Source organism: Lissotriton helveticus, chromosome 2_1 (genome assembly GCF_964261635.1).
Source record: "Lissotriton helveticus chromosome 2_1, aLisHel1.1, whole genome shotgun sequence".
Taxonomy (NCBI): Eukaryota; Metazoa; Chordata; class Amphibia; order Caudata; family Salamandridae; genus Lissotriton; species Lissotriton helveticus.
Genome location: NC_136059.1, coordinates 1,955,154,532 through 1,955,180,483, shown reverse-complemented (window position 1 = coordinate 1,955,180,483; position 25,952 = coordinate 1,955,154,532). Strand labels below are relative to the sequence as shown.

At 43.7% G+C, this 25,952-nt stretch overlaps 1 protein-coding gene across 2 annotated transcripts in view; it reads left to right on the top strand.

The window, feature by feature from the left end:
• Positions 1 to 25,952, top strand: part of TTC29 (tetratricopeptide repeat domain 29) — a 1,214,048-nt gene that overhangs the window by 970,459 nt on the left and 217,637 nt on the right. The window lies entirely within an intron of this gene.

Sequence of the window (25,952 nt, the reverse complement as noted above, 5' to 3'; positions counted from 1 at the left end):
TTCAAACATCAGTTGTGATGGCGGCTACTACAGACTCTACGTAGTCTGTTTGTAATCTTAATCCTATCTACAACGTGTGCCTCTTTCATATCTTCTATGAACCCACTCTACATGTCTCTATGTGATTACTTGTGTGTCAAGCAGTCACTCTACTTAAGTGTGAAGAAGGTAGAGAAAAGGTAGAAAAAGTGTGGAGTGGAAGGAAGGAACCTCACGGGAGCAACCACCAGGGAACTACTGACTGGTACTCGTCAGTGTGTTCCTTTCATCATCATCGGCTCCTTCCAACCAAAAGAAACAAAGTTGCAAAGAATGGTGTAAAAGGGAAACAATAATAAACAACTCATAAAATGGTGATCCCTATACTACACACATGTGTTCTACTACCCCCTATGTAGTGAGAGCTACGGACCTGCAGGCTGCGGACCGGGAACGGGAGCCCGAGTTGTAGCGACATCTCATCTGAGTGACGGTAAGGAGAGCGGGGCTGGGCGCACACTGGACTGGAGTGACCGGTTGACACTATGCGACCGTCTCCGTCAATAGGGACCGACACAGCAAAAAGCGTGTACTGGAGTCAAACATAGGTATGCGACTGCGCACCCTATACAAGAGTTAAAACACTGGAAGATTCCAGAAGAGTGTGGCAATGGTAACCCCCAGCCCTGAAGAAGTTGCCGACCAAGAATGATAGGCAACGAAACATGTTGGCTTCCTATATATTAAACCGAAGCACAACGGTTGAGTGTTGGTTTTAATAGGTGCAGGTGTCGCAGGGTTTCTGTTCTCACACAGAACTGTGCACAGAGGAGTGGAACCTCGGCAAATTAGGGTGTCCCAAAACTTACCTTAGCAACCAACTCACCCCTTACCGAGCTAGCTACAGTGTCTCATTGGACATATCAAACTCCCAATGTTTAGACAAACCAGAACATGAACTTACAGTACCTCAGGGTACGTGGAACTCATGAACACTCTTTTGTTATATTATCATTACAAACCAGAACATGGAGTAAAGAAGACACATGTGCATTTGAAATGTTTATTTACTAATGCCGTCTTCTCAGGCGCAGTATCTTAGATAATACAAGTATACTTATTATCAGTATCAAAATTATCAGCATAGTTACTAAGACATAAAAAGCGAATGGTGACAGCATGTTAACATGCTGTAATGAATAAGAGTTAACAACACTTATATCTCACCCTCCCTAACACATATATTATATTATTAGCTAAGAAGGTCTCTTTGGGTTGTTTTAGGGCGGGCCCATACCTTAGTGTCCTAGCATGAAGGAATCACATCAGCATACACCAGCTCTCTCTGCATGTGCACCGCATCAAGTGTTTTCTATGTGCCTCGTGCAAAGCAATATCAATCCCGCCTGAAGCCAGAGTTGGCAAAGGCTGCACTTGTGTTATGACTATGAAGGCGTGGAGATCAGACCTCATAACAATTCCATATCGTGTTGTTCCTGAAACTTCAGCACTCTTCGTGCAGACATAGTTTATTAAGCAAAGCTGATATCAGAGCAATAACATATTATTCTCACATAAACCACGGCAAACTACTAGGTCGAAAGCTAAGTCAACAATTAAGTGTCGTGTGCAGAAGTTGCAAGAAAGAAAAATGGCGTTTAAACCTCAAATGTACCTATGCTAACTTAACACGATATAAGGATATACAGGAGCTATATGACACAGGTACCCAGCATAGAATAAAGTTTCAGGTAGCCAGGGATACCTGACCCAGTTTTAATGGCAGTAGAGCGCCGGATAGCGGCTCTCACTACGTAGGGGGTAGTAGAACACATGTGTGTAGTATAGGGATCACCATTTTATGAGTTGTTTATTATTGTTTCCCTTTTACACCATTCTTTGCAACTTTGTTTCTTTTGGTTGGAAGGAGCCGATGATGATGAAAGGAACACACTGACGAGTACCAGTCAGTAGTTCCCTGGTGGTGTCTCCCGTGAGGTTCCTTCCTTCCACTCCACACTTTTTCTACCTTTTCTCTACCTTCTTCACACTTAAGTAGAGTGACTGCTTGACACACAAGTAATCACATAGAGACATGTAGAGTGGGTTCATAGAAGATATGAAAGAGGCACACGTTGTAGATAGGATTAAGATTACAAACAGACTACGTAGAGTCTGTAGTAGCAGCCATCACAACTGATGTTTGAATTATTGCCTACTAGTACGGACTAGGTTAAGTTTGTTGCACACTGAAGAAGCCTGGCCCGCATTGAGATATAAAACAATTAATTGGCTAGGCAAAAGGACAGGTCAAACTAATGCCCTCTTCAAAGAATTTAAGATGGTGAGGAGGGTGGCCTGGGTGGGTAATTGTGATAAAACCTACGAAGGGGACTGTATAGTGCTTTCGTTGGGCACACCGACCTTAGTTAGAGAAATCTTAACAAGAATGTATAGATCAAACCTCTTTGACAGCAGTATTTTGGTGCGCACCCTGGGGTTTTTCTACCCGCCCCAAAATTTGAATATTTTGGCTAACTGCGACAGGTTAGACGGGAAACAAGTGAGAACAGTTTATCCTATAACCGTCTCAAATAGATTTGGCCCCCTCAGTTCCTTGGACGGGATTGATTGACATCAAATCACAAGGTGTAGTACTGTTTCTGCACAATCACTGAAACCCGTTAATTCCGACACTAAGGCCATGTGGAAAAGGGACTTAATGGCCGAAATAGAAAGCACCCCAGCTAATATTAGCGGTTCCCAGCCGCCAAAAGAAAATCTAGTAGGGACATGTAAAATCTTGTTTTGGAATGTGGCGGGCATAAAAAACAAGGTGAATGACCAGGCATGGCTAACTTTTATTGATCAATACAATATCCTTTGTCTACAAGAGACCTGGGCATTAGAAAGTAATCATATAAACAGTTTTAAAACATACCACACACCAGAAATTTAATCCCCTAGCGGTAGGTCTAAAGGTGGATTATGTGTATACATTTCGAACCGGCTGGTCACACATAAAAGTGCCATGGTTAGTTCTGAAATTTTTTATCAAATGGTTCTGATTCAGTTGGATAGTAATAATGCTCTGTTTCTCGTTAATTTTTATAACAATGTTGAAATAGATCATCTAGGCTCTGTTATAGGAAAGTTAAGTCGAGATATTGCCAAATCCGAACTAAATGCTAATGTTGAAACCATTCCCGTTTGGGGGGGTGATTTTAATACAAGGTTGTGCCCACTGATGGGTGGTGGAAAGTGCGGTCTAACTTTAGACAACCTTGACCCATCTTTTCATTTTACACACTCTACAAAAGGTGATCATCTGAACGAGGTCATGTTTAAACATGACCTGGGATTCTCCAATCGTATTTGTATGCCTATGGTTGAGCTTGAATATACATTTATAGGGAGAGGAGTGAAATCACTTATTGATTTCATTATTATCCCAAATTGCTATGTGAGGTATGTGAGGGCCTTCTGTACCCATCAAAATGTTATGAGTGACCATCGGCCAATTAGTGTGAACTTAAAAACACAAAGTGGGGAACGTAGTAATACTAGTAACAAGACAGCATGGGTACGAGATATAACGCTAGGGGGAAAATGGCTATACAATTCACTGGGGAAGCAGGGATAGCTCAAAATTAAGCAACAAATTAATTGTTAAAGCACTAGACCCAATACAAAAATGCCTAAGCTACAGTCCGACCCATGAGGAAGTCTTAACCGCGTTCCCAAAAATTACTGATGTGGTCAGAACTACTCTATTTAAAGACTCCAAGGGTACGCATAACACAAAAAAAGGATGGTTTGATAAAAATTGCACTAGTGGTTATGGCAGGTTGAAGAAGGCACTACACAGTGAGGTTAGAGATATGCCCGTGATAAGGGAGTGTAGAAAATTGTATCAGGGGGCTCAAAAAAATAGGTTATTCGAGCTGAAGAACAAAGCCTGGAAGGACCTTACTGAGGCCACTGAGTCTAACGACAGTAGGAAATTCTGGGCCACTGTAAATGCACCTTTCTTCGCGAATAAAATAGACGAACCCACCATTGAACTGGCAATAGAAGAACAGGCCTGGATTAACTTTTTTTCTGAAGTCTACGCAAGTCAGAAGTCAAATGAGGACACAGATGAGAGATCAGATACTGTGATCAGACGACAGCCCTTTTTACCCATTAAACTTGACATTACACTAAATGATGTTATTATGGCAGTTAATGCAAGTAAAATTGGTAAAGCAGCTGGTTCCGACGAGATACCGATTGACTTATATAAATCAAATTTGGAGGTATGGGGTCCCAACGAGAGTTTTACAAGCGTGTTGCGAAAAAGGTTTTATTATTACATGGTTCGATTCCATCATAGTACCTATTTTTAAAAAGGGGGACCGCTAGAACCCTGCGTCTTACCGCCCGATATCCTTGTTGGATTCTTTGATGAAGGTGTCGGGCAGGATTGTTCTCGAAAAACTACAGGGATGGATCGAAGAAAACAATATTCTAAGTGACGTCCAATATGGCTTTAGAGCTGGTCTAGGTACAAATGAACAGATTTTGAATTTAAGTATTTTAATCGACAAATATACTAATGTAAAAGGAGGAAATTTTTATCTGGCCTTTGTAGACCTTTCAGCGGCTTTTGATTGTGTGGTTCATGAGAAACTATGGGTGATTTTAAATGATCTGAAAGTTGACCATGTTTTAATCCAGTTTTTAAGACAACTGTATGCAGGAGCTACTGCAAAGGTCCGGTAGGGTATTGAGGGTGAGTGCACCGCCTCATTTAAAGTCGAACGAGGCATCAGGCAGGGGTGCGTGTTGGCACCACTCCTGTTCTCTTTATATACGAATGCTTTAGAACAGGAGTTGGTGTTAAACACAACAGATTCTCCATCAGTGAATTCCCGCCCTCTCGCTTCCCTCCTATACGCGGATGACGCAGTCCTCATGTCCCGCACCCAAATAGGACTACAGAGGGCCCTTTCTTTTCATACAAGTTTTATGGATAGCCTTGGCCTAAAATTAAATGCTAAAAAGAGTTTTGTGATGTCATGTGGTTGGAGTAGAAATAAGACCAGAAGTTTCCAGGCGGGGGGAAATAAGGTGGAAACTACCCCTGCATTTAGCTATCTGGGAGTTCTTTTTGACAGATCTGGTTCTTGGGCCCCAGCAGTAAAGGCTGGTTCCCTACTCTTCATGAAGTTGATCGCAGCACTTTTTAACTTCTCTAAAAAACTGGGGAAAAGGCCACCAGAAGTTTTATTAAAAATGTATCAAGCAAGGTGCGTGAGCATAGCGATCCATTGGGCAGGAATTTGGGGGTATCAAGATTGTAACATAATTCAACGCATTGAAAACACCTTCTTAAGATCCCTTTTATGTGTCCCTAATAGTGCCCCTGTTTTTAATTGTCACTCAGAATTGGGGGTTGTATACATTACCGACTTGATTAAGGTACAGCCAGTATTATTATGCCATAGAATTTGGACTAAAGAGAACGCAAGTTTAAATAGAGAAATAATCAGGGACTCTATGAGATTAGACAAGGTTTGCAAAAACTTATGGTTGAAATATGTTAGAAGTTGTATTGATATTGGCCATTTAGAGTATTACACTAAGCCTGATTGTATTAATTTTATAAAATGCAAAGATTTTAAAAATATGGCTATGGCCCATCTAGAAGAAAACAGATTAGCACGAGAGTTGAGTAAACCCACGGTGATTAGCCATCAATTGACCTTACGACTGTATCTATTCAACCTTATTTGCTCTGTGTTCAGGGTGGTTATGACAGATACCTTTTGACCAGATTTAGGTTTGGGACTTTTCACCATCTAATCACATACCCAATTGTAAATGACTGGTCAAGAGAACTGAGCCAATGTCCCTGTGATAATGTATCTAGACAAAGTACTATGCATGTGGTTTTATTCTGTAAGATGTATAATAAGGAGAGGAGAAGATGGTTAATACCCCTATTACATCAGGGCAGATGGAGACAATGTCGCCCGCTTTTATACATTTACAGATGCTTGAAAGTTATTACTGTGTTGGATCTAATGTGGGCTTTCTAAAGAATGTTGTGAGGACAAGGAAAGCTGTTAGTAACTGAACTGTGGGAGATATGTTCTGGAACGCTTATTGAAAGGAAGAATGAAATTCCACCAACTACTAGCCTAACTCTTTTTAGTAGTTTTTATAATGATGGCTGCCTATAAATGAATGAGTATTTTTATTAAATGAGTATTTTTATGTTATGTATGATGATGTATTGTTGGATAATATGTACGCTTTTATGATTTTTATCTCTAAGATCGAGTAAAGCTCATTTTGATTGATTGATTGATTGAGTGTGAAAGATTGAGTCACACTTATCACATTGAAGCGTATTTAGTAAGCTTCATCTACTTTAATTTTGAGTACTTTTTGTACTGCAATTAAGTCTACATTTTTTGCAACATGTTTGGCCTCCTACAGAGGCATGGGTGTTTGAAGAGTGTTGATTTTCAGTTAAGAGCTCTGCACAGAGCGAAGGCTGTGTGTACTAGGGGTTTGGCCACCTAGTGGGGTTGGTTGTCTCAAGAGAGTGCACTCTCAGTAAAGACCTGTGCAATGGGGAAGGCTTGCGTAGTTGGGGTTTTGTCACCTAATAGGGCTTGGGTGTCTGGTGTGAGTGGGTTATCTGTAAGTAGCTGTTTACAGGGTGAGGGTTGTGCGAAGTAAGGGCTTGGGCACCTAATGGGCTGTGTGTGTGGCGGCAGTGACCTCTCCGTAAAGAGATATGCACAGGGTGAAGGCTGTGCGTAGTATGAGCTTAGCCACCTAATGGTGCTTGTGTATCTAGATGAATTGGCCTCTCTGTGTATAGTTGTGCACAGGGTAAAGGATGGCCATCTAATGAGGATTGAGTGTTGAGAGAGAGTGGACACTTCGTAAAGAGCTATACATAGGGTGTAGGATATGCAGCTTTTCTAAAAAAAAAAATAAGAAAATCAAAGTCAATTTTCTCAATAAAAACAACTGAAATGCAAACACATTTTTAAACAAAAGTTGCCGTTCCCATACTGAACATCATTCTAATATGGTAAATGTGCAGTACGTTCTTTTGTATTGTTAAGACCCTCTGGTGCACAGATCTCCAGATCTATGATATAGTAAGATTACAATCGATTTAAGAAGATTGGAATCTTGATATATGATAGTATGAAAATCTCTACTAGAAATACAGACATTTGAGGTGGGCAGATTTGGAGTGCTGGAGCATGCAAGTCTACACTTATGTGAAAATCTGTAGTAAGAAATAGTGTATAGCAAAAAGTGTAGGTTTAAACCCAGTTTAAACCCAGGTGCCAGTGTAAATTTACAGGTGAGCAAATCTACACATGTAAAATTACCTTTTTGAATAAATCATTTTGCTCCTGCAATTCCTGCTCAATTCCCCTTGCTTACTGTGACTTTTCCTGCACCAGGATTTATTTTATTTATTTATTTTTAGCTCTTTTATAGCGCAGGAATTCGACCCCCGAAGAGGTATCTCCGTGCTTTTGTTCTTTCCGTGTGCTGAGCCAGACAGAGACATCTGTGCAACATTAGTGAGAGGCAACTAGATCGAGAATAGGTGCGTCTTCAGGCATTTCCTGAATGTAAGCAGATTAAAGTTTAGCCTAAGGGTGACAGGTAGGGAGTACCAGAGAGTGGGACCTTTGTAAGATAAAGCTCGACCTCCCTGTCGCTCTCTTTTAATCCTAGGTATCTGGAGCAAGGCTTGATTTTTGGAGCGCAGGGTTCGGCCTGGCTCATAAGGTTTAAAGAGTTCCGTTAGGTACCTGGGGCCAACTCCGAACAAGCATTTATGGATGATGCAACATATCTTAAATTTCACTCTCTGGGGAATGGGTAGCCAGTGTAGTTTATTTTACAGAGGACGAGAGGGAGACCTGGCTGGAGCATTTCAAATCAGCCTAGCAGCCGTATTCTGGGCTACTTGTAGCCTGCCTAGCTGTTCTTCATTAGCAGAGATGAGCAGCCCATTGCAGTAATCCAGCCTGCTGATTACTAGGGTCTGCACCAACGTTTTTCTGTGATGGTCTGCTAAGTAGGGGAAGACTCTCCTCAATAGGCCAATCACCCTCAGGCAAGTTCCTGTAACCAGTGTGGCATGATCTTTGAGTACCAAGGACTGATCAAGCTTAACACCTAGGTTTTTTACAGTTTCTTTTGGGCATGGGGCCACACCTAATTCAGGAGGTCACCACTCAGGTGACCAGAGGAGCGGAGCATCTCCAAAGAGCATGACCTCCGTCTTGCCTACATTACACTGCAGGCAGTTGGAGGTCATCCATCCGGCTATCGCTCTCATTCCTGCAGCAAAAGAGCTTTTTACTGCTGGTGTCATGTTCTGGAAAGGGAATAATAGCTGGGTGTCATCAGCATAGGATATTGGTGTGAACCCATGTTCTCTCACAATTTTCGCCAGGGGGGCCACATACACATTGAACAATGTGGGGCTTAGGCATGAGCCCTGTGGAACCCCCTTGGTGAGCTCCCTAAAGATGGAAGAATGGGAGCCCAATCGAACACTTTGTGAGCGGCCGGATGTAAAGCTTTTTAACCATGAAAGGGCCACTCCGTCAACTCCTACCTCCTCCAGACGACTGACGAGGGTGTCATGAGACACCGTGTCGAAGGCAGCGGACAAATCTAACAGCACCAGAATCATAGAGCCTCCTCTATCCTGTGCCATCCGGATGGTATTGGTCACGGAGAGGAGAGCTGATTCTGTGCTGTGATTTGGTCTGAACCCAGATTGAGAAGGGTCCAGACCGTCCGCTGCCTCGATGTATTTAGACAGGTGAGTATTGACATGCCTCTCAGTCATCTTACTCAGATGGGGTAGGAGGGATATTGGACGGAGGTTGTTAAGGTCCGACCATGGTAACGCAGTATTTTTGCGGACAGGGTTCACAACTGCCCTTTTCCAGACACTGGGAATCTTTCCTTCCTAAAGGGAGAGATTAATCAATGATTGAAAGCTCGGAGCTAACAGGCTGCCTAATGGAGCTATCATCTTTGCAGGTAATAAGTCTGTAGGTGAGCCTGATTTAATTAGGTTATATAGGGTAGTGACTTCTGACAGGCTGATCTCTGGAATCAAAGTAAGCCTGCTGCTTTCGCTCTTAACTGGCCGGGGACAGGGAGAATCGGCAGTATCCCTAATATTTGATGCTTTGGTGATTTTATCGTAAATCAGATCAATCTTATCCTCAAAAAATGCGGAAATATCATCGCATAGAGTTTGATTGAAATCATCCGGGCTTTCGCAGGCTATAGGTTCGACAAATGATTGCAAGATTTTATAGAGTTCTCTGGTAGAGTTCCCTGCCTCAGTTATCTGTAACTCGAGTCTTTTTCTCCTGGCTTGTTTTATGTGTTTATAATAATTGGATTGTGCCTCCAAATAGTGTTTTTTGCTAATGGGTGTGTGCGTTTTCCTCCACATTTTCTCCAATCTTCTACATTGTTGTTTCTCTGCCCTTAGATCTTCCGTATACCATATTTCCTGCTTAGTTTTGGAGCATTGCTTATGTAGTTCCAGCGGTGCAAGTAAATCGAATGCTTCCAGGAGTGCTTTATTAAACTTAGATAGGCCTAGTTCAATGTCATCGTCTTCGGAGATAGTGGGCTCATTCCATACTTTCTGCAATCCTTCTACAGTTATTTTTTGCCATTTCCGTCTCCATATTGCAGGGGGAGGTTTTTGTTGTGGTGGTTGAGAGCCTAATAAGGTCAAACTTAACATATAATGGTCTGACCAACTGATGGTAGTGGGAGGGTAGCATGTTATTTTAGGGCAGTTGGTTAAGATTAGGTCAAGTGTATGCCCACCCGAGTGTGTTGGGCCCTTGTTCTGGATTTTCAGTCCCAAACTAGAGAAATCGGCGAGCAGGGACATACTATCAGAATGATTGGGTAGATCTATGTGAACATTAAAATCTCCAAGGAGAATGAAATCTTCCTTGGCTCTAAAGTAAGGGGCTAATAGTTCCATAAGAGTGAGTGAGAAATCTGAACATGGGCCAGGGGGGCGATATACTAATGCTCCTTTCCACTGTATTTTAGAGGAGAGGGAAATTTTGAATGTCATTATTTCCATCTGAGCATCGCATCTTTGATCAAGTACTGCGACTTTCAGACTCTCTTTATAGACATCGGCCACACCCCCTCCTATTTTTATCGAGCGATCAAGATGAAGAATCTTATATCCAACAGGGATTCCTAACATAATTGCGGGGACTGTGTGGGGTTTTAGCCTGGTCTCCGTGAGAAAGCAGATGTCTGGCATGTCTGTGTTAATTAAGGTCCCATAATTGTTGGTAATGTTTAGGTAGGGAACGTATGTTCAGTAGGAAACACTTTAGTCCTAAAGATCTCTTTCTGGCAACATGACTATTAGCAAATATACTGACTGAACGGGACAGGGAGGGTGTCTGAGGGGACTGCTCTGCCGGAGCTGTAGTAGAGATGACTGATGGATTATCCCTAGTTGGGCATATAGAAAACGCCTGAAAGCGACATTTGACACATGAGAACGGACCCTCAAAATTAGGCCAAATCTCGCGCATACAAGTTACAGGAGAAATAGGTTTCAGACTAAGAAGTTTATTCCTTGAATAGGATATTATAGTGCTAACCTGTGGGTCAGGAGTCCTAGGTGTAGAGGCCATGGCCCTTGGTCCCGTCCTGTCGCGGACGGGCGCAGACGGGCTTTTCTTCAGCGCTTCTTAGGCGCGCTCGAAGGCGCCCCCTGCGCGCAACCGCTGCGCGCTTAGTGGAGGGGCGTGGCAAAATAGCCCTGATTAAGGTAGCGACTAGAGCGCTGACCTCCGCTCTAGCGGATGTGGATGTGCCTGGCTCTTACCTGTCCGCCCTCCGCTCTAACGGCACTAATTGCCGAGTCGGACCGGGGCGGGCAGGCTGCAGTATCGAGTCCAGGCAATGCGGGGAGAGTGTCAGGAGAATTTCCAGCAAATAGTTAATTTGGATTATTAAAATCAATCACAAAAAGTTAAAACCATAACAAGTTTTAAAAGTGCTTCCTAACTCCTCGCAGCCCTCGCAATAAAGACAGACGATCCTTAGTCTTGCTCTGCCAGCGGGTGAACAGCAGGTCAGGGAGACACTGTAACCGTCTCCCTACCGCCGGCACACACATTCAAGGTGAATGTGTGTGCCTTATTAATTCTTCAGAATAGAATGGAAAAAACCTCTTACGAGTGCACTGGAGTGATGTCAAAAAAGGGCAAAACAGAAATTTCTCTGTATACTTGGCTCTAAGAAAATCTACCAACCGGTGTGCCAGAAAAGGTAATCACGGTGGGCCTCCGGTTGTGCCAGCCAGCACATGTGCATTACAAACGGTGGCTTCAAAGACAATGTGCATGACAGTTGTCACCACACCCACTGTTCAGAGGAGGGGATACATATATATAGCTGCCAGGACAGCACTGTCACTCTGCTAGAAAGCATTTACCTTTAACTGGGTTCAAGTCTGTGCTGTCCTCCAAAGAGCATCAGCACCAGCACAACTACCAACCTAGTCAACGATATGGTGACTCACTAGTGATTGTTGTACAGATAAATCCTGGAAGTTATGTTAAAAGCAATTGAAGAAATTAATAAATGCCAACATGTCACATAAAACAACTATGCAAGCGAAACAGGGCAAATTAATAACTTATTGGCTGGCTGCAAATTAGTAAGGAAACAGCATGTATCTTGTCTACATCAACAAAACAAGAGAAATTGTTGGCTACAGAGGATGGTCTTTTAGTTTCTCCTGACTATTGCTTGGCCTGGAATGTTGTGCTCCAACTGATTGAATTTTCTTCTCAGTTTTTCTTCGGAAGTTTCTTGCTGCTTTGCTCCAGTAAAGAAATAGATGATCCTTCAGTTTTAATATCAGGTGCTGCTTATATGCAACTTGTAGGATGAATCCTTATCTGGCACTTTGGTGATTAGGACACACCTAAGGGATGTCAGTAACATTGAAATTAGAAAAAGGGAAAGCAAGCTGTGTGCTAGTTGATCAAAAGATGAAGAGTCATAAGAAGAGTGCCAAAGTCATGATGCAGGGTTGTGTTTACGTTACATGGAGTGCAATAGGGACATCAGCATATCTCCCTGCCTCTGCCCCTGTCATGCGAATGCCTACCATAGCTTGGTCGCCACTGTAATTGAAGGCAGTTACTGGTGCCAGCTGTGCCAGAGAAATGGCAGTGGTAATGGATATTACGCCTCGGGTTTAAATGAAGTTCTCCCATTGCAGACATTCTGTTAGTTGTTGTATTGAGGGTTAAAACGGGCAAGGAGGTTTGTCGGAGAAGCAAGCAAAAAGCAGATAACTTGCACAGACGCTTAAGCATTTGGGCATTCACAGACAAGTTGCAGGTGAAGTCTCTCCCTGAAAATGCAAGAACCCCCACATATTTCTTGACGGTTTAGAGTATGCGATTTCTCAAAAGGTAACCTTATTTTCCCGTTAAGAAAAAGGAAGCAAACGTTTTTTTTTATGCAACTACATACATCAGTCAAACTTACTCTGCTTACTGCCCACTGTGTGCATACTTGACTGGAGATGGGGTAGTGGAGGAGAAGTATGCATGGGAATATACGATTTACTTAGATTTCCTTGGATATTTCTGGGAACTTTAATGAACTCCAGAAGGTAAAAAACCTGTGTAGATAATAGCATTGAGCAGGTTCCATGATACGTTTTTGGTTAGTATTGCCACTGTATTAGCAAACGCGCCATATTATGGTCAACGGCTGAACTTTGTGACTGGAGTCGCTTTTGCATATTTGTATATGTACACTTACAGAACTAATGAGTGTCTTTGCATTACACTGTTCCTGATATATGATGTGTACTTGTTTACATTAGTCCTTTTCAGCTTAGCACTGCCCTTTCCAGCTTGGTGATAGCGTCGCTGCCTTAGACTGCTACAGGTATGGCCGTCAAATCCGAGATTATTTATAAAGAGTGCTAAGTGATGCTAGCCCCGAGGTTGCTCCTCAAGTTAAGGGCGATGTGCATGCAAAGTAGAATAGTGCATCTGGTATCCTAGAAAAGGAGGATCCTTGGAAACAATTCTCTAAAGACTAAATTCCTTAACAGAGAGAATAACGATTCTAGTTGTAGCCCGAGGACGCTATCAGCCTGTTCAAACTGCATTTGTTCAGTACGTATTTATTTCTTCTTTTTATTCAAAAATCAGAGGCTCGAGGCTGGCCGACGCATTTCATTGTTTTATTTTGATGAGGTACAGAGGGAAAGTGAGACACATGTTCTAATGTACATCAAGGTAACCTGCAGTAACACCCAAGAGGGAAGGCGGCTTTTTAAACAAAGCTGCACTTGTACTTTTATTCTGCAACAACATGTCATTTCACAAAGCTCTCTTTAGTGTGTAATGGCAGATGCTTAATGCATTGGTTCTGCACTGAGCAAGAGTGGTGCATTTTGTAGTATTTATTTATTTAAAGCAGTTCAATATAGTGCGGGCAAGACTCCTATAGATCGCAGGGCATTTTACATGAAATATACTGTGAAATATAGCATAAATAAAGCATAAATATAGCATAAAACAGTAAAATATGTAATCTAATAATATATACAGTGAGTTACATACAGTCAATTCAATATGCAGAGTGCTTGGCACATTAGGATCAGAACCTTCTCAACTTTAATACCTGTGAGGCAAATTTCTGCAAAGAGAGAAAAGTGGTGACATGGAAGTAGCAGGCTTTCTAGTTCTGTGTAAAGGTATCCAATGACAGAACTGTCCCAATTTGTTTTAAAGCGTTTCCCTTCTCGAATCCTGGTATTTCAAGAAAAGGCTATCCCTGCTGCAAAGTGATCGTTAAAGTTTGCTGGTTTCATGGAAGTAGTTGAGGGCTCCCAGAAAACAGTCCTTAATTTATAAAAATAGTAATAAGTCCCTGTGCTCAAAATGTTTCTTAGGAGGCGGCCAACACTTCTTCCAGTCATTCACACAGCTACATTCCTGGTGGCACCCAATTGTATCATTGTCTTGCCCATCGCCTACAAGGGCAACGCGAAAGCCGCTAAAATAAAAAAAAAATACTACTGCTTGAGAATCATGACATGGATTATAACAGTCCACTTATTTCACAACAACCACGTTCATTAAAACAAAATCTGTGTGAATGAGGGAAGTTATCATTTGTGCCAAAAACGAGAACTCAGCAGCTGCACTATGAATTGAAGTCTTGTGTTTATCGACTTCACTACGGAGCGCCACGCAATTGCCTTCTTTCTAAAGACCCAATTACAATGTGGAAGCATGCCAGGTACATCAAAACTAATGAAGATGGTTAAAGCGTACACAGACAAGACCGCGAAAGCCATGGAAACAATCTGAAAGGCTCTGTCAACCGAGCACTTTAAATTAAATCGCTAGTAAACCATTGTAACCTGCATCTTAATTTTGCGAAGCTTTAACTGCACCAGAAAGACAACCACAAAGGACCTAGAGGAGTGCTTATCCTGGTCCTGACTAGTGTTACTTGTCATTGACACATCATTGACTAGTGATGGTGAAGTAAGACTCCTGCTTCGGTGGTTACTGGGTACATGCCTGCAGAACTCTAGTATGACTACAAGAGCACTGAGTACATCTTTCGAAAGCTACTGTTTGTCAGTTAGGGATGGATTAGCCATTAAATTAATCTGGTTAAGCGAGGACTGGGTACTGCATTAGATGCTTCGGGCGAACCTCTCCTTTTTCAGGGCCGCTTCACTGTAGATCTTCTCGATTAGTAACTCTGTGATCAAAAATTGCTTTTTGAAGCTGCATCTTTGCAGCTGCCTGTGGCTCCTCATAGCACCTTTGCAAAGCTCATGTTCACAATGTGCTCCTGGGCCAGTGCATCACAGCTTTCATGAAGTCTCATCATGTCACTGCTGCTTAGTTAAACAGGTGCTGGGAAACTAGCATAAACCCCAGAGTGACCGTGTGTGGGGCCTGAGAACTGCGACCCGCAGGGAGCCCAGGACTGCGGACCAATTACAGGGAGTGGAGAGGGGATGCAGGGAGAAAGATCTGCGACTGTGGGGCTCTGACTTATACACAAGGGCGTCCCCGGACCACCTTCTCCTCCTGTTGTAGCAACCTACCTACACCAAAGAGTTACAGCCAACATGTACAGCACTACAGCAGCATCTTATAGTGTGTATCACATCATGCAACCTTTACAGACTTATAATGCTGTTTTCATAATACGAACCAACAGGCCTACAAATACCAGAATGCATACACAAACCTGAACTGAATGTATTACTCCTGCATGAACATGGGATTCTTCAGAGCTCTGTATCACTGGCAGCTGCGGCCAACCTCCAAGACATTTGACACAATCAGAAAGTCATCTACTAACCTCCTGGCGTTGGCCCTCTAGGTTGGGTGTAATTTCTGGATGTCATTCAGGCGAGGTTTTCACACACTTCAAAACCGCTGATACAGTTTTGAGGACTAATGAGAGGTTCAGATTTGATAGGCACACTGCAGACTCGGTGCCAACAAGGGTTCATTCTGCATGCAGAACATCGCGGTGATGGCGGATCACAGCAGGTCACCCGGACGCTGATGATGTCATTAATCAGTCCAGGTCTGGCAGCCGGAAGCTTACCGTTCACGTTCACCTTACACCGCCTGCTGCACAGTGGTTGCCCACGTATGGAGCTCAGAAAGTGAGGCGTGGAGGCGGGCAGGCGCAGAGCTGATAGGAGAAATGGGGATGCCGGTGAGCCCGGTAGCATGGCACTTCCACGGCATTTTTGTGTCCTGTAATGAGTCCTGGGCTAGGCAGCAAAGAACATACAAAGTTTGTGCTTTATTGTATTCCTGCATGCCCTCCCTTCTAAGTTTGCCTGTGCTTCCACCACCTGTCTTTACTGAGTTCAGGGATGATCCCGCCACCAGCTGAAATTACCCAAGAGGAGACTGAGACAAACTGCATCAAGCAGGTGCCCTGATTATTGTACGAAAGAGCACTGTACTACTGTTCATTCAGTGATTGACAAGGGTTGTGAAAAGAAGGCCTGATTACATCACTGAGGTAATGAACAATACACATTCATCATGCCTGAATCAGGGAGGGTGAGTCTGTGAAGACATATCAAGCAGTCATCCAGGCAGGTATCATTATTTTAAAAAGTTATCGGGAATTTTGACCGCTGGAGAAGAGATTTATAGTCCTGGCCTTCTGAAATAAGTGCCGTGCTGAGCCCCGGAACCCGCCGGCACACATTATGCACTGCCAGAAACACAGCTTTATGCATGATGAATGCTAGTTTAAATATCTTCTTCACTGCTGTGAGGAATCACTTAAGAGACACCAGAACAGGTGAGATGCGGTCAACATTTTTTGGGACCATACCAAGCCTGGCAGAAGCATTGACGGCTGTGAGGCTAGCTAAATTCAGCTTAACACAGTTAATCAGGGTCTGGAAGGTCAGTGGGATAATATGAAAACCTTGGTTTTACATGGGTTAACCTTAAAGTGTGGTGTGACAGCTCGTTGTGGATGTCCTCAGATCGTGGGCATGAATTCTACATCTTTGGGGGATAGCGTGAAACTTTCGAATAGAGATGTGAGCTTTCTTCATAAAAGTGATGTGAGATATTCATGCCACTGAGAGCGGAGCTAAAGACTCGATTTAAAGGCTGATGAAAGGAAGAGCCTGTGGCAACTCTTTATTGGTTTGACTCAGGGTTAGGGAGGCTGTTGGCCATGTTTATGTGTTGACAACCTTTTTTCAGGGATGAAGCCAACCAACTAAAGACTTTGCCATTTATGCCTTTATGTCCTATTCTATCTTTGAAAGTTTTCAGAAGAGTGGTGTAGTTTACTCTGTTGACGGATGCTGACAGGTCAAGGATAATAAGGAAGCAGGAGTCACATCTACCAACGATGTAGAAAGCATCATCTACAACTTTTAAGGTGTCGATCAACATGTAGCTTCTGAACCTGAAGACTTACTTGAGCTCATCAGAGTTGGTAATTTTCCTCCATTAAGAATTTTTAGCTGGATCCCCAGGCAGCTTTCCAGTTTTTATTTCCTATGGAAGAAATATTCAAGATTGATCAAAAGTTATTCAGATTTTTATTAGTAAAGTGGAAGCCTGGCCTATTTCAAAATATTCCATGGGGTAAAGAGCTATGGATCAAGTTGGTCCCTTAGTGAATAACAAATTAGGTCATTTTCTTGAGAAGTGTATGTGGGAATGGGTTCAGTGAAATGAGAAGAAAATTTAATTTTGGTAATTGGCTTCCGGCATTCTATCTGGAGGATCCGATGCTCTAAGATTTTTCTGTGTTTGCTATGTCATTCATAAATTCCATTGGTTTTGAAAGGTTGATTTCGATCTTCTTCTTTTCAGCAATGATGTGGAGAACTCCTCACATCTTTCTCTAGAGATAATGGTAACTCCTTCTGATTTGGGGAAAGTGTGTTGATTCCACATCTGGAATAGCTTTTTTGATTTTTTTGTTTTGCTTGGTCTAGCTTTCTTTTTAGTTTTTGTCTGTGAGACAGATTTAGCTGTCACACCAAGCTTTTGAAAGTAAAAAATAAAATATGTATACATGGAAAGTTGTTTATTAGTGGTCTTTATTCACTGGTGATTTAGACTGTCATTCACACTTTGCTTGTACACATTACAGTTTCCAGATGCGAAAATGACGTTGGCTCTTTGTAAGCATGATGACATTTTATTAGTGACCATATTTATCCCCTGTCAAGCACTCCCGTTTACAACAATTGTTTTTAAATGTTGTTTTTAATGACATCTCATTTCGAATTTTTAAAGAGTTTTCTGTGGGTGACTAGGTGCCTTCCCTAAAACTCTCCACTCAGTATTCAATTCTATAAATATATGGAAACGTTTGTCCAGATTAACCTTTGCTGCCCCAGACAGCTCGGCTTACATATTCTTTGTTGATGCTTTTAAAAAGATCGATGGCCTTAAATGGACTGTACTCTCCATATACTTTTAACAAAAGTTCACTGACTCTCAAGTATCCTTAATGTTGGTTCTTCTTCTCTTTATTCAACAATATTGATCAATTCCAATATTTTTAATAGTCTTGATAAGGATTTCAAACCTGATATAACATATGATTTTCAAATCAATGTATTTCATACCGAATGTGCTTCTTTATGAGTATGTCTATGTGGTCAGCTGTAATGAACAAATGAGTATTTTACTGTTAGTTATTCAATGGCTGTCTGTAAGTAATAGAATAATTTGTGTTCAACTTCTAATGTGGCGCTTCAGACAATTCTTACATAAGCCATATCTGTACATTAGCATTATGGAAATTCCAAAATGTTGTTTGCTTGGCTTATGCACTTTCTGAACACGACCAATAGATCATATTACCTAGTAAACACAAAACCGCATCAAAATCAATTAAAATAATAACAAAACTTACTGGCTCCATTGAGAGCGATGGTAAATGATGCATATTTTTACAGGGTAGCAGCAGTTCATTTATAGTGAAGGTGGCCTAGAGAACCGCTGCTTAAAAGGAGGGTTAAAAGTAGGCACAGTGAATAGAAGGCCGGAAGGGGTTGTAATCATATGGACACAGGCTGAGGGATAGGGAACCTGTAAGAAATTGGGTTGTTAGTTGAGAGGGGTGGAAGCCCTACACTAATAATTAACAAAGTCGTTGTCAGGGTAAACCACAAAGGTCACTAAATAAACCTGTACTTAGCCCTCTGGTAGCTTGACACAAAAGCAGGAATGAGTAAAGTTATTATGCAGCGCTCAAGAGCAATACGATGAAAACACAACACAAGAAAAATCTCAAACCAATTTAGAAAAAATAGAGTAACATTTATTAAATAAAATGAAACGAAAATGACAAATATCTAATCAGTCGAACCGGAGATTATGAATGTCAAAGTTTTTAGTGGAAATAGTACCAAGTAGCAGAAAATGGCGCTCACTGTTATCTGGTCACACAGGTTAGAGTCACAAGTTCAGGCCCACGGCGATGGACAACAGGTGAGATACAGGACTCAGGTTCGTTCCGCTGAAGAGTTTACCTTCTCAAGTCCAAGTGAGAAGCTGAAAGTAGAGTGTTGCATTAGCAGGGATCCCCAGGAGATTGTTGTTGGTGTGATGACTAGGTCAGTCGTTGCAGACGGTTGCTGTTGTGGTGTGACGGGACAGTAGTTGCAGGAGTTTCACGCTGGTGGTGGATGCGGGCTGTTGTTGTTGAAGCAAACTGTTATGTCTTATGCGAAGAGCAGTCTTTGCTAGAAATTAGCATTGTTGGGCATCGCAGACAGTCACTGTTTGTCATGAAAAGCCTGCTTTATGGTCAAGAGGAGCCCAAAATGTCTGGATTTTCCCCTATAGTTCAGGAGGAGTACACTGTTATGCCAGTCAAGGTTCCAGGACCTGAAGGGTACCTCTTGGGCATTGGGACTCTTTCCAGCAGCTGGCTCAGGCAGGCCCAGTTAATGTTGTTCAACTGGGCAGTTGCAAGGATGCCTCTAGAAGATTGTTGGGTCCTTATAGTTCAAACAGGAGGTCAGACTGCTGATCCTTAAAGTCACGTCTGCAGAACCAGGGCTCAAGGCAAGCAAGTCCAGTCTTCCTTTTTCAGACAGGCGGGCAGTGTTTGTTCTGAATCTTCAACAGGTCAAGGAGTGTTCTGATGAGAGGTTCTGGAGGTGCTATTTTTATACCCAGTGCCAACCTGTGGATGGGGATGCTCCCTTTGTCAAACCTTCCACCTTTCCTGGGTTTGGCTCCAATCTGTCTCGGGGGACAAAGGCAGGCAACTCTAGGTGTCAGTTGCATTTGTCAGGGCGAGGCAGGCAGCCCTTGCAAGTCAGGAAGGAGTGGGCATGGCCCTGATCACGAAACAGCAATAACGACAATGGCCGAACCAGGCGTTGCCTTTGCAACACGGTCACATCGAATGCGCCTCAATCACGCATTCCTTTACCACGCATGTCGTTACAACAACATGCCTTAGGTAAAGCGTTTTTGGACTTTAAAGTCCAATGCTTTCCCTACTGTTGCGCAGACTGGAGTTGGACTAGTCATACTGTTCCAAGCGCTTTCCCAAGGCAAATCGTTGTAAAGACATGCATGGTAAAGAAATGCGTGGTTAAGACGCATTCATTGTTTCGACCGCTTTGATGAGGCATGCATGGTTTAACCATGCATTGTTCTGTCGCCTGCAACCAAAAACTGCCCACTCCTCTAAAATAATTGCTGGTGGTCACCACAGATTAGGCAGTGGCTGCACCAAATCTGGAAGACACATATATGATCCCAAACTATGCCAGACACTTTTAGGGGAAGACCATTCAACTTCCAAATCTGGGTTGGACACTTAGGGTCCGATTAACAAAGGTAAATTAAGTGTAGTAAAGTTACGAGTGCAGCGTCTCCGCACTCAGTGTGGAGTCACCACACTCAGGGTGGAGTCTCTGCACTGCACAATGCAGACAGTGCACAGTGCTGAGAATCTGTCCCGCATTCTTCACTTTACAACATGTAAGTTATCTTCATAAATCAGGCCCAAAGCCTCTGGTTGGTGGACCCCAGTTTTTATTCCTGAATCATGGCTGAAATGTACCTCTGCACCTATGCTCTCAACATTTTACAGAGGTGGTTGTCTGTTGACTTTACCTCTATTTCCAGAGGGTCAGGTTTATATTTTCCTCACTATATCTCTTGGCCTCTCCGCACAATGCCCAGTTCTGGTTAAGAATGGTTGATGCCTTAACCACATGGGTGCTCATGATGAGCTCAGCTCGTCATGAGACATGGTGGCCGTGTGCTCATGACTAGCTGTGCTCGTCATAACGGCCGCAACGCTCACACGCGGGGCTAATTCCCCCGCTGTGCTGAGCGTTCCACACAAACGGGTGTGGCTGTGACGAGCTCAGCTCGTCATGAGCACACGGCCACCGTGCTGCTGCTCGTCACGAGCACCGGGGCGCTGTGCGCACCCCCCCCTTCCCCCAGCACAGCGGGGGAATTGCACCCGCGGCGAAGGGGTTAACAATGCTTCGGTTGGGAGGCTCACCCAATTAATTTTCTTTCTTTATGGCAACTCCACAAATATTGACAAGAGCCAGGGAGAAAACTACTACGTAGGTTGTTATGGTAGTCCCATATTGACCCTCAGTTCCTCTACTCGTAGCTAGTAGAAACCACAGTGTGGAGTATTCCTTAAATCCCTTTCCCTGTGTAGCTTAGTCATTAATGTGTTAAAGCTCCAAGGGGTTTAGCATTCTTAGCCTAGAAGTTAAGAGGGGTAGCAGAAAGGTAACAGAAAGGCCATCTAAGACACCAAACGTGGGCCACACAGCAGTCTCCTAATCCCTGAGAGTTTACAAGAGACATAGGCTTTGTTCAGAAAGAGCAGTCGTTCTCCCCTCTGGTTTGTGGATTTCAGGTTGGTTTCTATTCCTTCTAGAAGGTTCACCAGGACACTAGAAGTGTTGACTATCTGCCTGCAGTGGGATAGGATTAGTAGTCTAGAGGAAGTGGAGGCCATGACCCTGAGGCTTCTTAAAACAGGACTTGAGGGAGTAGGAATCCTGTCTCGAAACCGGCATCCATGTCAAATGTAAGAATTGTGACAAGGAGTAGCTCCTGACATCTCCAGGAAAAACACATTATCGATCACAGTCATCCCGGGGGCCTCAGTGAAATTATCATGTCGCTAGTAATGAGGGCCATCTTCTGTTTCAAATGTCTGCAATGATGGCTACTAATAATTTCTATTAAAGTTCAGCCTATACAAAAGTACTGCTACGCAAATAAAGCTGCTTCGTTTAATCAAACCAGTCTCTATTGTACAACGTGCAAAGCTGCCCGGCATCCAGCGAGATGTTATTTGTATGTGCAAACCAACACAAGCGTTTCTGCTTCTAGTGTTAGATTCATTTTGCAGGAAGCACACAGTTTGGCAAAACCGCGTTTCCTTTGAATAATTGACTTTGTGAGGTCATCTTTTAAAGTAAATTCCTCACAAAAGCAAACTTATAATTTCGGTGTAACTCTAGAGATTGTGTTTGTGAATATCGTCCCGAAAAAATGTAGCATTAAATGTTCTTTGCACATCTTTATAGATAGCGGGATGAAAGAGCACTAGGGGCAGGGTCGGACTAGGACAGGAAATCTGCCCCTGCCTGGTTGCTGTATAGGTGGGGGCACGAGTTATAGTCACTTGAATTAACTAGAACTGGTGAACTTTAGTGTTTTTTAGAGTTTAAAATGTAACATTTTAACTGACAGTTTCACCTAACTATAACGTCACTATAATATATATGTGTGTATATATATATATATATATATATATATATATATATATAAATTTCAAATTTCAAATTCAAAAACTTTATTTGGTTTTTAGTGATACAAAACCATAAAAGTTCATAAAAACATACAATTTACAGTGCGAATTATAAAAAACACTTTTAGAAAAAACCCAGATACATTTAGGTGCGGTCCCAATCATAAGAATTCATTTCCACTCCAGGGTTTAAGACAATATCAGAGTTAATAGGAGTTAAAAAAAAAAAAAAAGGAAATCATAATGCATTTTGTGAGACCTGCCAAGTGGGGTATGGTTTGTGAAGAGTAGGAAAACAGAAGTTTTTGGGATAAAAATCATGTAAGTCCCATATGGAAATTGGGCCATCTCTTACATGTGGTGGCCAAGTTTTTAGGTAAGGGACAATATTACTATCTCTAAATCTCACAAGTACCAGATCCCCGGCAATATCTTTGGGGAGGCAGCCCAACCAGCCCACCCTTCTGACACTCCTTATTGCTCCGTATAAATTACGAGGCAATGGCCTATTTTTTGACAACCAGAATTTGGTTTTATTAAGTAAATCGTGTTGCCTCTCAGTTTTTCCCGGAGGGAGAGCAGGTACGCCTGCAAGAATGCACACGTATGGGGCCGCTTCCGGTGGTAAATGGATAAAATGAACTATGTTGTGACCTACACTGGGTGCGGTTAGCTGGAAAGTGAAGAATTTAGCAGGGGGTTTAGCTATTTTTTGCCCTGGTGCACTGAGGCCAGCAAGTTGAATTTGAGGCTTTTTATCCTGCACAAGTGGTTTAGAGCCTTGGTGGGTAAGAGGTGACTTGGGGCGATTAGATATGTTACCGCGTTTGTCGATTAGCGGGTTTGACTTGATCGCTTTCTCTAACCCAGAGAGCCTGTCCCCTAACATGTTAATTTTCTCTATCAGTGGAGCTATCATGGAGCTAAGCAGTTGTTCGATAAGGGGTAATATTTTCAAGTGGGGAGGAGGTGTTATGGCCTCTGGGTAAATCATTGAGGAATTAACAGTGGATGGGCTTGAGCACAGTTTTTGGGTTTTGGGGTCGCTTCCTCCTTGGTTGGGACCATTATATTTCCTGTTGGTCGATGCGACTTCAGGGGGTTCAATTATTAGATTTTTTGGGCTGTAGGTATTGTTAAATAGGGTGGGGGGATCTAAGAGTGTAGCCTTGGCAGGTAGTATACTAGCGATTGTTGGCAGAAGGGGAGTTTCCAGTGTGACATATTTGGTATTGCAAAGCAGGTTTAAATCATCTAACAGGGAGAAAGTATGCCCAGTACCTGCTACGCTAGTTAGTTGTTCCCCCTTAGAGGTCATGGTGTTAGGGGGATGTGAAGCAGCGATATACTAGAAAGTCCACTAATATGAAGGCTAATCGCTAAAAAGGGGGTCTGGGCCTTCGTACTAATATACCTTCTGTGTGACAGCCAAAGGGAGTGGCCCGTCCCGACCTTATCCGGCCTATGAGGGCCGTAGAGGGCCTGCCCTTTGCCCGGGCTTCGCCCCGGGCTAAGTCCTGCGCGCGTACCGGGTCGCGGGATATGGATCGCGATTAAATCACTACAGGCGAGGGGGCGGGAGCGCCGAGGGAAGAGGCAGCAGATGTGAAGCAAAGAGCCTGCTGGACCTCGCAGTCCCTCGGCGCCTGGTGCAATTCAAGTCCTTTTTCCCACAACACAGCCCACACGGAGTGACAAGCGCTATCAAAGCGCAGGCGGAGCACAGGAATCCCACGACGCTCTTCCCGGAGCAGCAGCACACCGTGAGCGGCCCCCGCGGAGCGGGGGCCGCGATGAGTTTTTCTATTGTCCAGGCGGGGGGCGGGAGCGCCGAGGGAAGAGGCAGCAGCTGTGAAGCAAAGAGCCTGCTGGACCTCGCAGTCCCTCGGCGCCTGGTGCAATTCAAGTCCTTTTTCCCACAACACAGCCCACACGGAGTGACAAGCGCTATCAAAGCGCAGGCGGAGCACAGGAATCCCACAACGCTCTTCCCGGAGCAGCAGCACACCGTGAGCGGCACCCGCGGAGCGGGGGCCACGATGAGTTTTTCTATTGTCCAGGCGGGGGGCGGGTGCGCCGAGGGAAGAGGCAGCAGCTGTGAAGCAAAGAGCCTGCTGGACCTCGCAGTCCCTCGGCGCCTGGTGCAATTCAAGTCCTTTTTCCCACAACACAGCCCACACGGAGTGACAAGCGCTATCAAAGCGCAGGCGGAGCACAGGAATCCCACGACGCTCTTCCCGGAGCAGCAGCACACCGTGAGCGGCTCCCGCGGAGCGGGGGCCGCGATGAGTTTTTCTATTGTCCAGGCGGGGGGCGGGAGCGCCGAGGTAAGAGGCAGCAGCTGTGAAGCAAAGAGCCTGCTGGACCTCGCAGTCCCTCGGCGCCTGGTGCAATTCAAGTCCTTTTTCCCACAACACAGCCCACACGGAGTGACAAGCGCTATCAAAGCGCAGGCGGAGCACAGGAATACCACGATGCTCTTCCCGGAGGAGCAGCAGCACACCGTGAGCATTAAATGTTCTTTGCACATCTTTATAGATAGCGGGATGAAAGAGCACTAGGGGCAGGGTCGGACTAGGACAGGAAATCGGCCCCTGCCTGGTTGCTGTATAGGTGGGGGCACGAGTTATAGTCACTTGAATTAACTAGAACTGGTGAACTTTAGTGTTTTTTAGAGTTTAAAATGTAACGTTTTAACTGACAGTTTCACCTAACTATGACGTCACTATAATATATATGTGTGTGTAAATGGTGGGAACACAAGTCCTTATCTAGATATTTGGCTGTTGGGCGGGTCCCAAGGGGGCTTCGCATAAGTCTTGCACCAAGCTATGAGACTCCAGACCCCGTGATGTTGACAAGATGGGCGGAAATAAATCTTGAGTGTTCTGCTAAGTTGATGGGAGTATTAGTGGAATTCGCTGAATGCGACCGCCTAAAGTTACAAACAGAAATTGAAAAAATCGAAACAGAAATAGCGGGCTTTGGAGCCAGTGAACAAGCTGACAAATTAAGAAAGGACATGGAAACAAGAGTTAAAAAAGATGAAGAGATAATAAAGAAACGCAAAGCCTTCAAGTTCGAACGAGACCGCCTGGACTACCTAAATGGGCAAATTTTCACTTATGCAAAAAAGTATGAAAATGTTAAAGCTCGAGCAAGAAAGACCAGGCAGACCACAGGGGGAGGTGAAAATGTGTTGGTTTCATCTACAGACGCCAGCCTGACCTCTGAAAGTGACGCGGAAAACGAGACCGCAGGGCCCTCCACGGTGGGGCTGGTCAAGCTGTCTCTAGCCCAGGAGGTGAGTTGCCTGTGCCAAGATCGGCGCGACACCCTAAGACCAAGAGTGAAAGGCCAAACACAGGTAAACAAAACCGGGCCAACCAAAAGCGCAGCGCCAGGAGGAAATGCCGCAGGTTCAATGCAGGCCAAACCAAAGCAGGCTGGGAGAAATCGTTGGAACAATACCAAGAAGAAGGCAAACTAACACCAGGTAATGACAATTCTATCATCAATTTAACAGATGTTAAGTTAACTCACAAAGAAGA